Source organism: Sinocyclocheilus grahami, unplaced genomic scaffold (assembly GCF_001515645.1).
Source record: "Sinocyclocheilus grahami isolate Dianchi unplaced genomic scaffold, SAMN03320097.WGS_v1.1 scaffold583.1, whole genome shotgun sequence".
NCBI classification, from domain to species: Eukaryota; Metazoa; Chordata; class Actinopteri; order Cypriniformes; family Cyprinidae; genus Sinocyclocheilus; species Sinocyclocheilus grahami.
Window position 1 is genome coordinate 268,322 of NW_015505762.1, and position 12,160 is coordinate 280,481.

At 35.4% G+C, this 12,160-nt stretch overlaps 1 pseudogene; it reads right to left on the bottom strand.

The window, feature by feature from the left end:
- Positions 1–12,160, bottom strand: part of LOC107556910 (attractin-like) — a 155,739-nt pseudogene that overhangs the window by 83,977 nt on the left and 59,602 nt on the right.

The following is a 12,160-nucleotide window of genomic DNA, read 5'->3' on the forward strand; positions in this document are numbered from 1 at the left end:
CTCTCATGTTTTTTTATGTTTGAAATTAGGATTAACGGAAGATTTTCAACGTTTTCAATTAAAAGAAGCTTTAAGGGTTTAAGGTTGGAATATTGTGTACTCCTGATATGTTGTTATTTTTGTTTCTTTAATGTACTACTTCATATATATCAGTTTTTGTTAACCAATGTGTCCTTTTATTTTCAAAAATGCATTTTACATGCACTGAAAAGTATTGAATGAATTTTTTTGTTCTTTAAACTTTGTATTTCTTTTAAATAGTAGTAAAATAATATATGCCTCACAATTTTTTTTAAATTAATGTCACTTTTGTTTTAAAAACATTAACACAAAGACTTTACTACTTTCATATATTCTTTTATTTTCAAAAATGCATTTTACATGCACTGAAAAGTATTGAATGAATTTTTTTGTTCTTTAAACTTTGTATTTCTTTTAAATAGTAGTAAAATAATATATGCCTCACAATTTTTTTAAATTAATGTCACTTTTGTTTTAAAAACATTAACACAAAGACTTTACTACTTTCATATATAGAAATACTTAAAACTGCAGAAATGAATGAATGAACGAACGAACGAACGAATGGACGTTTATTTGCAATTACAGCATATTTTTCAGTTTTACTTTTCAAATGAGTTCATTTATATACGTTTTGGATTTTTGGATGTACTTCAAAACATTTTCTGACTGTAATGTATGGAAAGAACTGAAATTTAATGAATGGATGATTTCTTTCTTTATATGTTAGTCTTATTTTTACTTTTTGATGTACTTCGTTTTAAAATGTATTTTTAAATTCTGTAATGTCAAATGTTTCCCAAACTTCACAATCATATTTTTGTCTTTAATATATATTTTTTTCTTTTGTAAATACTTTGCATATCTTTATATATATAAACAATTAAAATTGAATATTGCTTTACAATTTTTTTTCCACTTTTATTTTCATACACTATATTGTGAAAAAAAAAATTATTCTGTCATGTATTTTTTTTGTCATACTTAACATTTTTTTATTTGTATGAGTGCCTTAAATTCTGCCTTAAATGTACACAAACAACCAAAATATAATAAAACAAATATTTTTAATAATGTTGTTTTAACTGTTTTTGTATCATGCACTTTGAATTGAAATGATCGTAATACTATATAAATTAGTTTTACAAATTCCTTCATAATTATCCTAATTATATCTTAATAAGTTCATAAACTCAATAACATACAATCACACTTCTATTTGACATGAGAAATGTATGGCTGACACCAGAACACTTCCATGATGGACAATCTGATGACACAGAGTAATGAAAAGGTTGAATTATATTACTTAAAACACACTCTATTACTTAATACAGACTAAGCATGCTCACACACACATATACAAATTATGTTGAAGATATATATATTTATAGATATTTGAAATGACTTACAGGTTTAAATTTCATCATAATGTGGCATAATTGTCAAAACTGATATGTCTGTATGAAGAGGTAAACCTTGAATAAATGTGATTTTAAATGTTATAATAATGATTTTAAACTTTCTGAACATCAGTACCTAAATAAAAACTGAGAAAATAACTATATGAGTGATAGAATGAGCCAATGAGTGATCCATTACTGCTCTCTAGTGGTTGTATTTCCACTTTCAGCAAATGAAGCATAGATATGTAGTGTTTTTAACCTTCATAACTGTTACAGTGTCAGTTTCTATCCAATCACCATCAAATTTGGCATGATTGTTTAGAATCATGTAATGCATGAGTTTACATCGTTTTGTGATGTTTTGACTTTCCTTTTAAGTGTTGTAGATTTTTGTGTACACTAGATCAAGTTTTTAAAGCCTTTATAAATGTTATAGCACCACGTATGGTCCGATCTTCATGAAACTTTGCATAACATTAGTCACAAGTGCTCACCTTCTTTTCTGAAGTTCTGAATTTTTGTTTTGGAGATATAGGCTTTTGCATACACCTGACCATGCCCCTTTTCTAAACAACCCCGTTATAGCTACCAAAAGGACAAACTTATTTATATATTTTTTATATAATTATTGATCTAGAGAGTCCAGAGAATTGTTCTGTAGTGGTTTGATCAAGATTGAGTGAAAAACCTAGGACTAGTTCGCAAAAGTAGGTTTTTAACATAATTGAGAATATTTAATGAACAATTTGATTGACAGCACTAGTCCCAGAGGCAAAGTTGCTCAGAATGAGGAGATCTATCATATGATATGAAGATCTAGTGTTTATTTGAATATATGAACATGTTCTACAATTTAAGGTCATTTTCTATAAACATTTTGTGTTTTGAGGCCTTTTTAACTGTTATAGCGCCACCTATGGTCCGATCTCCATGAAACTTTGCATGCTTGTTAAGAGTCATCTGACACATGTTTTCTCCAAGGTTCATAAAGTTTCGAGTTTTTGTTTAGGTTTTATATGTTGTTCGGCATATTTGGCCATGCCCCCTTTTTAAACGAGCCTGTTATAGCTAACCAAAGGACAAAATCTGCCAAAAAGGCCTCCGTTAATCTCGTCTAATAGGTGCTCAAACTTCATTGTTTTTTGAGATACGCCAATGTCCTCATAGACCCTTATGGCACATTGGACAAAGACACTGCATATCAATTTTCAGGTCAATTGGACTAACGCTTGTGTAGTTACAGCTGTTTTTTATGTTAGCGCCACAAAGTGGCAGAGCTGCGCAATTTTTTTTATTTGACCAAAGATTGAGCTCATACACGTGTACTGAGTTTGGTGGACATATCTCATTCCGTTCATGAGTTATAGCCCTTTTAGTAAAAATGGCCCCTCCCCTTACGAACATGCGACAGTGAGTTGAAATATAAACTTTTTTTTGATAATTATTGATATTCACTGTCCAGAGAATATTTATCCAGTGGTTTGGTTCTGATCAGGCAAAAAACTAGTTTGCAAAAGTAGGTTTTGGACATAATTCAAACTTGCGGAAAAACGTGACCTCCAGGACACAAAATCACAAAGGGGGTCACGCGTTTTTGATCATTGTAGCACCCCCTATTGGCCGATTGAGCTGAGTCTTTGATGGGTTCTCCCCAAATTGAGGTCTACCATCTGGCCAAGTTTCAAGTCTCTAGGAGTTACGGTTTGGTCTGCACGATCAGTTTTACGGCGGAATAATAATAATAATAATAATAATAAAAATCCTAACAATTACAATAGGGTTTCAGCACTGCGTGCTTGAACCCCTAATAATTGTTATTTCAACAGTATGGAAGCCCGTTCCCACCACTTTGAGAAAAAATATAATTCTGTACGTCATAATTTCTCATAATTATGACTTAGTTTCTCATTATGTTGAGAAACTTTCTCATAATAACGACTTACTATGTCATAATATTTAGAAACTTTCTTGTAATTATGCCTTAGTATATAATTATGAGTTAATATATTATAATACTCGGGGTATAAAATATCATAGCGAGAAACTTTCTCGAAATAATGAGAAACTTTCTCATAAGAATGACTTAACATCTCATAATAACGAGAAATTTTCTCTAAATGAGAAACTTTCTCGAAATAATGAGAAATTTTCTCATTAATGACTTAACATCTCGAAATAACAAGAAACTTTCTCGAAATAATGACTTATTTTCATGAAATAATGAATGAATCCATGCATGCGCAATGCAACGTTAGCGACATCTGTTGGTCAAAGCCATGCAGGAACACCGCAAACATTTGTTCTGTAATCTAAAGTGTATAATCTGTCATTAATTACGATTTCAGGTAAGTTATCTGCATGTGATCTTGTTCATTTGTAGCACCTACCAACAAGTTACTCTGCCAGACAATGATAGTTCATGGCTTCAAACAGATATAGAGGAATATATTCCAACAAAAATCACACACATTTTATGAAGAAATGAAAGCCATTACACATATAAACTTAATGAATAGATGTTCATTTCGATGATTTGGTAGTTTTATTAGCTGTCACTTTCATGCATCACATGCATAGGCCCACAATGTTTATACAGTAGCCCAATCTCATCTCACTAGCACAAAGCCTATTTGTTCGTTACCACAGCAACCATTTGGTCTTCAGCGTCCCACACTGCTCCTTGCAGGACATGTAAACGTGAAAAATGCTTAATGTGGCTTAAAGTACAATGACCAATTCAGGATACAATATTATTGATCATGCATAAAGGTAAGCATAAGAGCCCAGAATTTGAACGCAACACCCAAAGTTGCACGTTAAGCATTTTCCTATAGAAAACGGTTATAGAATAAGCATTACAGTTTTGCATTGCATTCATATTTTGGGTCCAGCTGAATGCCTGTATACAGTATGCATGATCATTAAGTTGTGTACTGAATTTGCTTCAGTCTGTCTTTGTACTTCAAGCCACGTTAAGCTTTTTTCACGTTAAGCACTTGTCCTGCAAGAAGCGGGACGCTAAAGACCAAGACTAAGCGGTTGCCTTGGTAACGAACAACGATGCTTTGCGCTTTTGAAATGAGATGGCTTACTGTATGAACAGTGTATGCATGTGATGCATGAAAGGGACAGCTAATAAAACTAATAATTTGAGATACGCCAATGTCCTCATAGACCCTTATGGCACATTGGACAAAGACACTGCATATCAATTTTCAGGTCAATTGGACTAACGCTTGTGTAGTTACAGCTGTTTTTTAGCGCCACAAAGTGGCAGAGCTGCGCAATTTTTTTTATTTGACCAAAGATTGAGCTCATACACGTGTACTGAGTTTGGTGGACATATCTCATTCCGTTCATGAGTTATAGCCCTTTTAGTAAAAATGGCCCCTCCCCTTACGAACATGCGACAGTGAGTTGAAATATAAACTTTTTTTTGATAATTATTGATATTCACTGTCCAGAGAATATTTATCCAGTGGTTTGGTTCTGATCAGGCAAAAAACTAGTTTGCAAAAGTAGGTTTTGGACATAATAAGTCCCACACTGCTCCTTGCAGGACATGTAAACGTGAAAAATGCTTAATGTGGCTTAAAGTACAATGACCAATTCAGGATACAATATTATTGATCATGCATAAAGGTAAGCATAAGAGCCCAGAATTTGAACGCAACACCCAAAGTTGCACGTTAAGCATTTTCCTATAGAAAACGGTTATAGAATAAGCATTACAGTTTTGCATTGCATTCATATTTTGGGTCCAGCTGAATGCCTGTATACAGTATGCATGATCATTAAGTTGTGTACTGAATTTGCTTCAGTCTGTCTTTGTACTTCAAGCCACGTTAAGCTTTTTTCACGTTAAGCACTTGTCCTGCAAGAAGCGGGACGCTAAAGACCAAGACTAAGCGGTTGCCTTGGTAACGAACAACGATGCTTTGCGCTTTTGAAATGAGATGGCTTACTGTATGAACAGTGTATGCATGTGATGCATGAAAGGGACAGCTAATAAAACTAATAAATCATCAAAATAAATATTTATTAAGTTTGTGTGTGTAATGGCTTCCATTTCTTCATCAAATCTTCATAAAAGGGATTCTTAACTGAAATATTAGTCTGGAATGTTTGAAGCCATGAACTATCTGGCAGAGTAACTTGGTAAGTGATACAAATGAACAAGACTACATGGAGATAATTGATCTGAAATCATTATTTAATTACAGATTATACACTTTAGATTACAGAACAAAGCAATGTTTGCTGTGTTCCTGCATGGCTTTGATCAACAGATGTCACTAGCGTGCCGTCACTCTTGCACTGCGCATGTGTGGATTAAGTCATTATTTCGAGAAATTTTCTCAACATTTTGAGAAATGTTCTCAATATTATGAGATACCAAGTCATAATTATGAGAAACTTTCTCATTATGACAAGGATATCATATTTTTTTCTCAACTGAGGCAAAAATGGGTTTCCATTCAACAGTATTTAGATACAGTGGCAGCATTTGTTGTACTGTTTACAGCAGTGGTTCCCAAACCTGTCCTGGAGGACCCCCTGCCCTGCGCATTTTGTATGTCTCCCTAATCAGACACACCCAATTTAGTTCTTGCAGTCTCTACTAACTAGCTGATGAGTGGAATCAGGTGTGTTAGATAAGGGAGACATACAAAAGGTGCAGGGCAGGGGGTTCTCCAGGACAGGTTTGGGAACCACTGGTTTACAGTAATGATTAATTTACACCAATTAAAAACTTAAAAATGCAAACACAAAGTCAAATGTCTGGATCCATTTTGGTATTATTAAGAATTTGAAGGTAAATGAACTTCTCAATCATGTGATTCTTAATAAAAAAGTTTTGGATTTGGGGTTGATATGTGACCTGTAAATGTTTTCATGAAGATCAACGAAATTCTGCTTTTAAATTAAATTCTCACACAGAAACTCGACACATGAACGCTCCTACTATACTCTTGTTTAGATTCACATGCTTCCATTCCGCTGGCCAAAAACTACACAGGCTGCACAGACTCTTTGACCACAGGCAAAACGAAAACAAGAGCCAGAAACAGAAGGCTGGAATTGTGCCTCTTCTGAACTTTCTGATCTCTCTGATTCTCTTATTCCTCTCAGGCTCTTCCCTGTCTCTCTCTCTCAAAGAGCCATGTGTTTCAACTTAACATTCCTCCTGACACTCTCAGTCTCAGCCTGCCATGTTTACAGAGTTTTTCTCCAGCCCAATCCCTCTCGTCGTTCTCCTCTAAACGCCTGACAACAACCCCTCTGTCCTCCAGAGCTACCATGGCACAAGCCCTCCTGCCCGCAATCATGCTCGGATCCACACATGCAATCCCTGTTAGACGAAACGTGGCAGCCAAAAATTAGCTAGAGGTGAAAGGCGAACGAGAGAGACGATAAGGGCGTTACCTGTGTGAAATTCACCCTTTCTCCATGAGCTGAGGAGAGAACGTGCTCTAGAACAGCGGACGGAGAATCAAACTAAACTCTGAGTTTCAGCGTCCTAGCACAGGAGGGCAGGTTAGATCACTTTCCAAAGCAAAGGAAGAGAGGAGGGGGAAAGGAAAAGAGGAGGAGAAGAGATGAGAGGAGAAGAGGGAGGGAAAGGAAAGCTCTGCCAAATCATTTCCAGACCAGACAGAAAAGGCCAAAGATATACGAGAAAGAATAAAAGGACACGGCCTCTGTGAATTTACAGATAAGATAGCAAAACAAAACACAAAGACCCTCGCTGATGTTTAAACAGCGCTCATACACACAGACGTGATATTTTTCTCTGTGTACATCACCGGACTCAATAATGTGTGGACTCTGCTCACCTGGATTTTGACTGGCCAGGTAAAGTTGCTGACATACACGTAGAAGGTAATGTTGGCATTGCTACGGAAATCAAACTTCTCATTGGAGAAACTGTCTTTGAATTCCTTTATGTTGTTGCGGGAGACTATAGGGATTTCCTCACCAGCTTGAGTCCCAGCTGATCAGAAAGGAAGAAATGCAGGGTTACAGGAAGGAAGAGAGTTTCAGCTGCACACACAGCACATTTATGATGTGCTTAAAATATATGTTTAACACATGTCGGGGCTCCATACCTGCAAAGCTGGTTGCCCATGTGATGTTGAGGTTAAAGTTTTTTGAGGCATTAATAAACATGTCCAGGTCTCGATTTTGCTGCAAGAGAAATCCAAAAAAAACATTCAGACGGAAAAATGACAGTATATGAAATATTCAAAGAAAAATATACAACTTCTCAAATGTATTATATAAGCCAAAATGTCCACAAACTGCTGTAGCTTTTATACGATGGCATATCAGCAGTATGAGTTAAAGCATAATCTACTTTCCAAACTGATGCTTATCTAAATTTATGAATCACATAAAATGTGTCTTCTGTTTGAGTCTCGCTTTTAACTCAACTCAAGAACAAAATGAAATGATAAAATCCCTTTTATTACATAAGTCACTAGATTGCATAAAAATAGACATTAATAGACGCTATAGACATTAATAGACGCTTGTGTAATATTTAAAATATTTTGATGGCGAATTTCTTGCAAATATAACAACACAGTTGTTCCAAATTTTTTATGTTTTTGAAAGAGATCTCTGCAAAGGCTGCGTTTATTTAATCAAAAATGCAAACTATGTGTCACAAATCTTCAAAAATTCGAGACGGACCTCACTGAAAGTACATAAGGCATGATCTATGGCAGTTAATAAACTTTTCTATCATTTTTCTACTCAATTTTAATTAAAAGGCACCTATTATGCAAAATTCACTTTTATATGTTGTTTGAACATCAATGCGTGCTGGCAGTGTGTGTACACATCCACCCTATAATGGTAAAATTCCACCTGCTCTTTTTTTATCCCCATAAATCATAAGCAGTGTCTCAGAATAAGCCGTTTCCAGTGTCTGTAAAAAGTGACGTCACATTTTACAAGCCCCACCCACAACTGTTGATGGACACTGCAGTATTAGCAGAGACCCCGCCCTGAGTGAGCCGCACACAATTCGCCATGTTTATCTTCACACTAGAGCATTTAAAAGCAGCATTCAAGTAAGAAATGTCATCTTATTAGAGCTACAGAAATCATTCAAGAGCAGTGAGTGATTTTCCTTTTTTATTTAGTTTGGGTCATATTAACAGCATAGACAGCAGCAGGTACTGTATATTATGCTGCTGTCACTTAATACACAGATCTAACATAAACATGCAATTTCTTTCCCAGCAGTTTGCCTTCACAGACATGAGCGACTGTGTTTTTGTAACTTGTGTGTATTTAACATAAACTTGTGTGTATTTGACAGTTTAAGTGCAATAAGTCATAAGAGAACTTAGTTTAGTACTCACATGCCGTGTGACAGTCGCTTTCTGTGCGCGTGCTTCGGATGTGTGCGCATATCAAAAGTTTAAACTGATATGGCTTTAAAACGCATGATTTTAGCGCGATAGACATGATAATCAAAACCTAACAGACGTTTTGTTTTGGCAGAGTACCCAAGGTACAAGCTGTAAAGGCACAGACCTATTCTGAAAAAAGGGGCGGTGAGCTGCAGCTCATGTGCATTTAAAGATACAGGCACGAAAACAGCGTGTTTCTGCTTCCACTCAAAATAGGCATTTTCAAAATGATCTAATAAATGATCTGTGGGGTATTTTGAGCTGAAACTTCACAGACACATTCTGGGGACACATGAGACTTATATTACATCTTGTAAAAAGGGACATAATAGGTGCACTTTAAGAATGTGTCCTTGGTAAACCCCCTTAATGCTGTATTGTTTCCTCTGTTCAACAGTGAATTGCTGAATAAATTTATGAAAAAAAAAGCTTTATGGATAACAATAACATCAGACGTCCAACTGCATGTCAATCAAATTGGTTCACTATTTGATCATATCAAGATTGGTTGTGTTTGCAAATCAAGGTAAACTGTCAGCCTTGGTTTATTGACACCTAGTTGACCATGACTCCACAAGAAAAAAATAAAATAAAAAAAAAAGTACTTTTTGACCAGTAAAGTCTTTTCAGCGTAACGCACCTCATCTGGAGTTGCCACAAAGTTGATGGCAGTGTAGTAGCGGTCATCCTCCTGAGACAAACTGAAGGTAAACTGGTAATCTATCAGCAGAGTGTCTGTTGTTGTGTTTGCAAATCAAGGTAAACTGTCAGCCTTGGTTTATTGACACCTAGTTGACCATGACTCCACAAGAAAAAAAATAAAATTAAAAAAAAAGTACTTTTTGACCAGTAAAGTCTTTTCAGCGTAACGCACCTCATCTGGAGTTGCCACAAAGTTGATGGCAGTGTAGTAGCGGTCATCCTCCTGAGACAAACTGAAGGTAAACTGGTAATCTATCAGCAGAGTGTCTGTGCGTCAGAGATAAAGATAAAGTTGTGTGTGAGAGGAAGAGGAGAAAAAGTAATATTGAAAAACGATATACTTAAAATCTGGATATTTTCCCAGATTGACTGACACATGCACAGGTTTGTGTTTTCTGTCTGATTTAGTCAGGTAAGGACAAAATGACTAGTTCTGAAAATGACTAAATTACTCAAATAGCCACAATATGAACAGCCATCAGCCGCTGCATTGACATACTCACAATAACACGTTCCCTTCAGAGGGTTGCCCTGGTAACGGTTCTCTACCTCACACCTGAGGGACAGAACGAAACAAAAGCCCAGAGTGAAAATGAGTAGAATTATAAAGAACAGAGTTTGATATAGAGAAGATAACGATAAGCTATCCGTCGTACATTTGACAAATTACTTCTAATGGCAGAGCAGAGAAAACCTCACAAGACTGAGGCAGAACGAGTGTGAGAGCACACACTTACAAATGGCAGCGGTCTCCTTTGATGCCTTTGGTGGTACAGAAGCATTTGCCATTGTTAGAGTTACACATGCTGGCATGGCCGTTGCACTTACAAGCTGCAAATGACCAACACACACATACAGTTAAGACTTATCAAACCGGCAGCAGAAGTCAACTGTATTTTGGCCTGGGCTTGTGTTTAGACTTACGTTGACAGCTGCCCCCGTTTGTGGGATCGCCATAGTAACCGGAGATACAGCTCTCGCACTGTTTGCCTGTGGTGAGGTCCTCGCATCTCTCACACACGCTCTCATTGACACAAGAGCTGTGTCCATTACACTGGCATGCTGCATGAGAGAGGAACAAACAGAACAATTTAAGGAAACCTATGATCAGTACTATGCAGTAAAATGCAAACAGTATCTAAAGTAAAACTGAGATAGAAGTAGATACAAACAGAGTCAGAGCAATATATCTATAAAAAGCAGTATTTGTCAGCTATGTAATGATTCAATATACACTGTGATAATTACATTCTCTCTAAAATGGCTTTTAAAGGTTATTCAACATCCACAATAGTCACAATCTTTAACTTAAGAAATAAAAGTAAAAATGATCAACACGTTTTACACAATATTGGTTTTAAACCAATTATATTTAATAATTTTAATTTACATTCTCTTAATATATCAAAATAACAAACTAATTTGTTTTAGATTTAGACTTTAGTAGTACAAATATATATATATATTTTTTTATTATTTATGAAAGAAGGCTGCATTTATTTTATCAAAACATATCAGAAATATTATTACAATTTAAAATAAAAATTTCAGGATTCTTTCAACAGAAACATTAACCAAATAAAAAGCACTGCAATATTCACAATTAGGGCTGCATTAATGATTATTTTGGTAATCGAGTAATCAGTCGATTATTCTGACGATTAATTGAGTAATCGGATAATTATAACTAATTTTTTGTCGTAATAAAAATAGACCTAAGCTTAAAATACAAATACAATAGCAATGAGCCAATAATAATTAGTAGGGCTGTCGTGACTCGTCTATTTTATTCGACTATTCGATTTTTTTAAATCCTCGACTTCATTTTGCTTGCGTCAACTAACCGGCAAAATACCGGAAGTGGCACATTTCACAGACGAGAATGTATAAAACACATTATTAGTCTGTTTTCCAAGGTAGCATGATATATTACACCCATTTAAATATAATAATTAAGCATAATTGTGAATTCACAAACGCTACAATTTAATTAAATAAGTATATGTGCTTTAATTATCTACATGCGGGTAGGTTAAGTACATGCGTCACACAGCGGCTCAGTTCACAGTAGTTCCGCAGGAACTGTTATCATTTACATGCGTGGAGCGTCTCAAACTCCATCTCTGCATGTTGTTGCGAGTTTGGGTTTATTATAACGTCCATCTGGGAAACGCAACGTGCGCCATTTCATCAGATTTGTAAGCTAAATCATTTATAAATCTACGCAAACTCAGGAGAATACATCGCAGTTTCAAAATAAAAGCTCAAACACTTACTCTGAGTTTACACGTTTTGATGTCCACATATTCGTTTAATTACAGTGGCTATAGCATTTCTGTCCTAAAGAAATGGCCAAATATTTATGATTAAGTGGGACATTTGAGTTAAATGGTGCTTGGTCAATATTAAACAAGGATTAGATCGCACAGTAATGTGAAAAAACAATCGTCAGGCCATTGGCGCCCTCTGCAGGCCTTTGTTGTAATGCGTAATGTACATTAGCTCTATTGTTTATAATACATTATGTATTTTAACAATTTTGTTCAATAAAACCATATGTTTTCTTCCTTTTGATACTTTATTTGAACTAATTATTATTGCCTCATT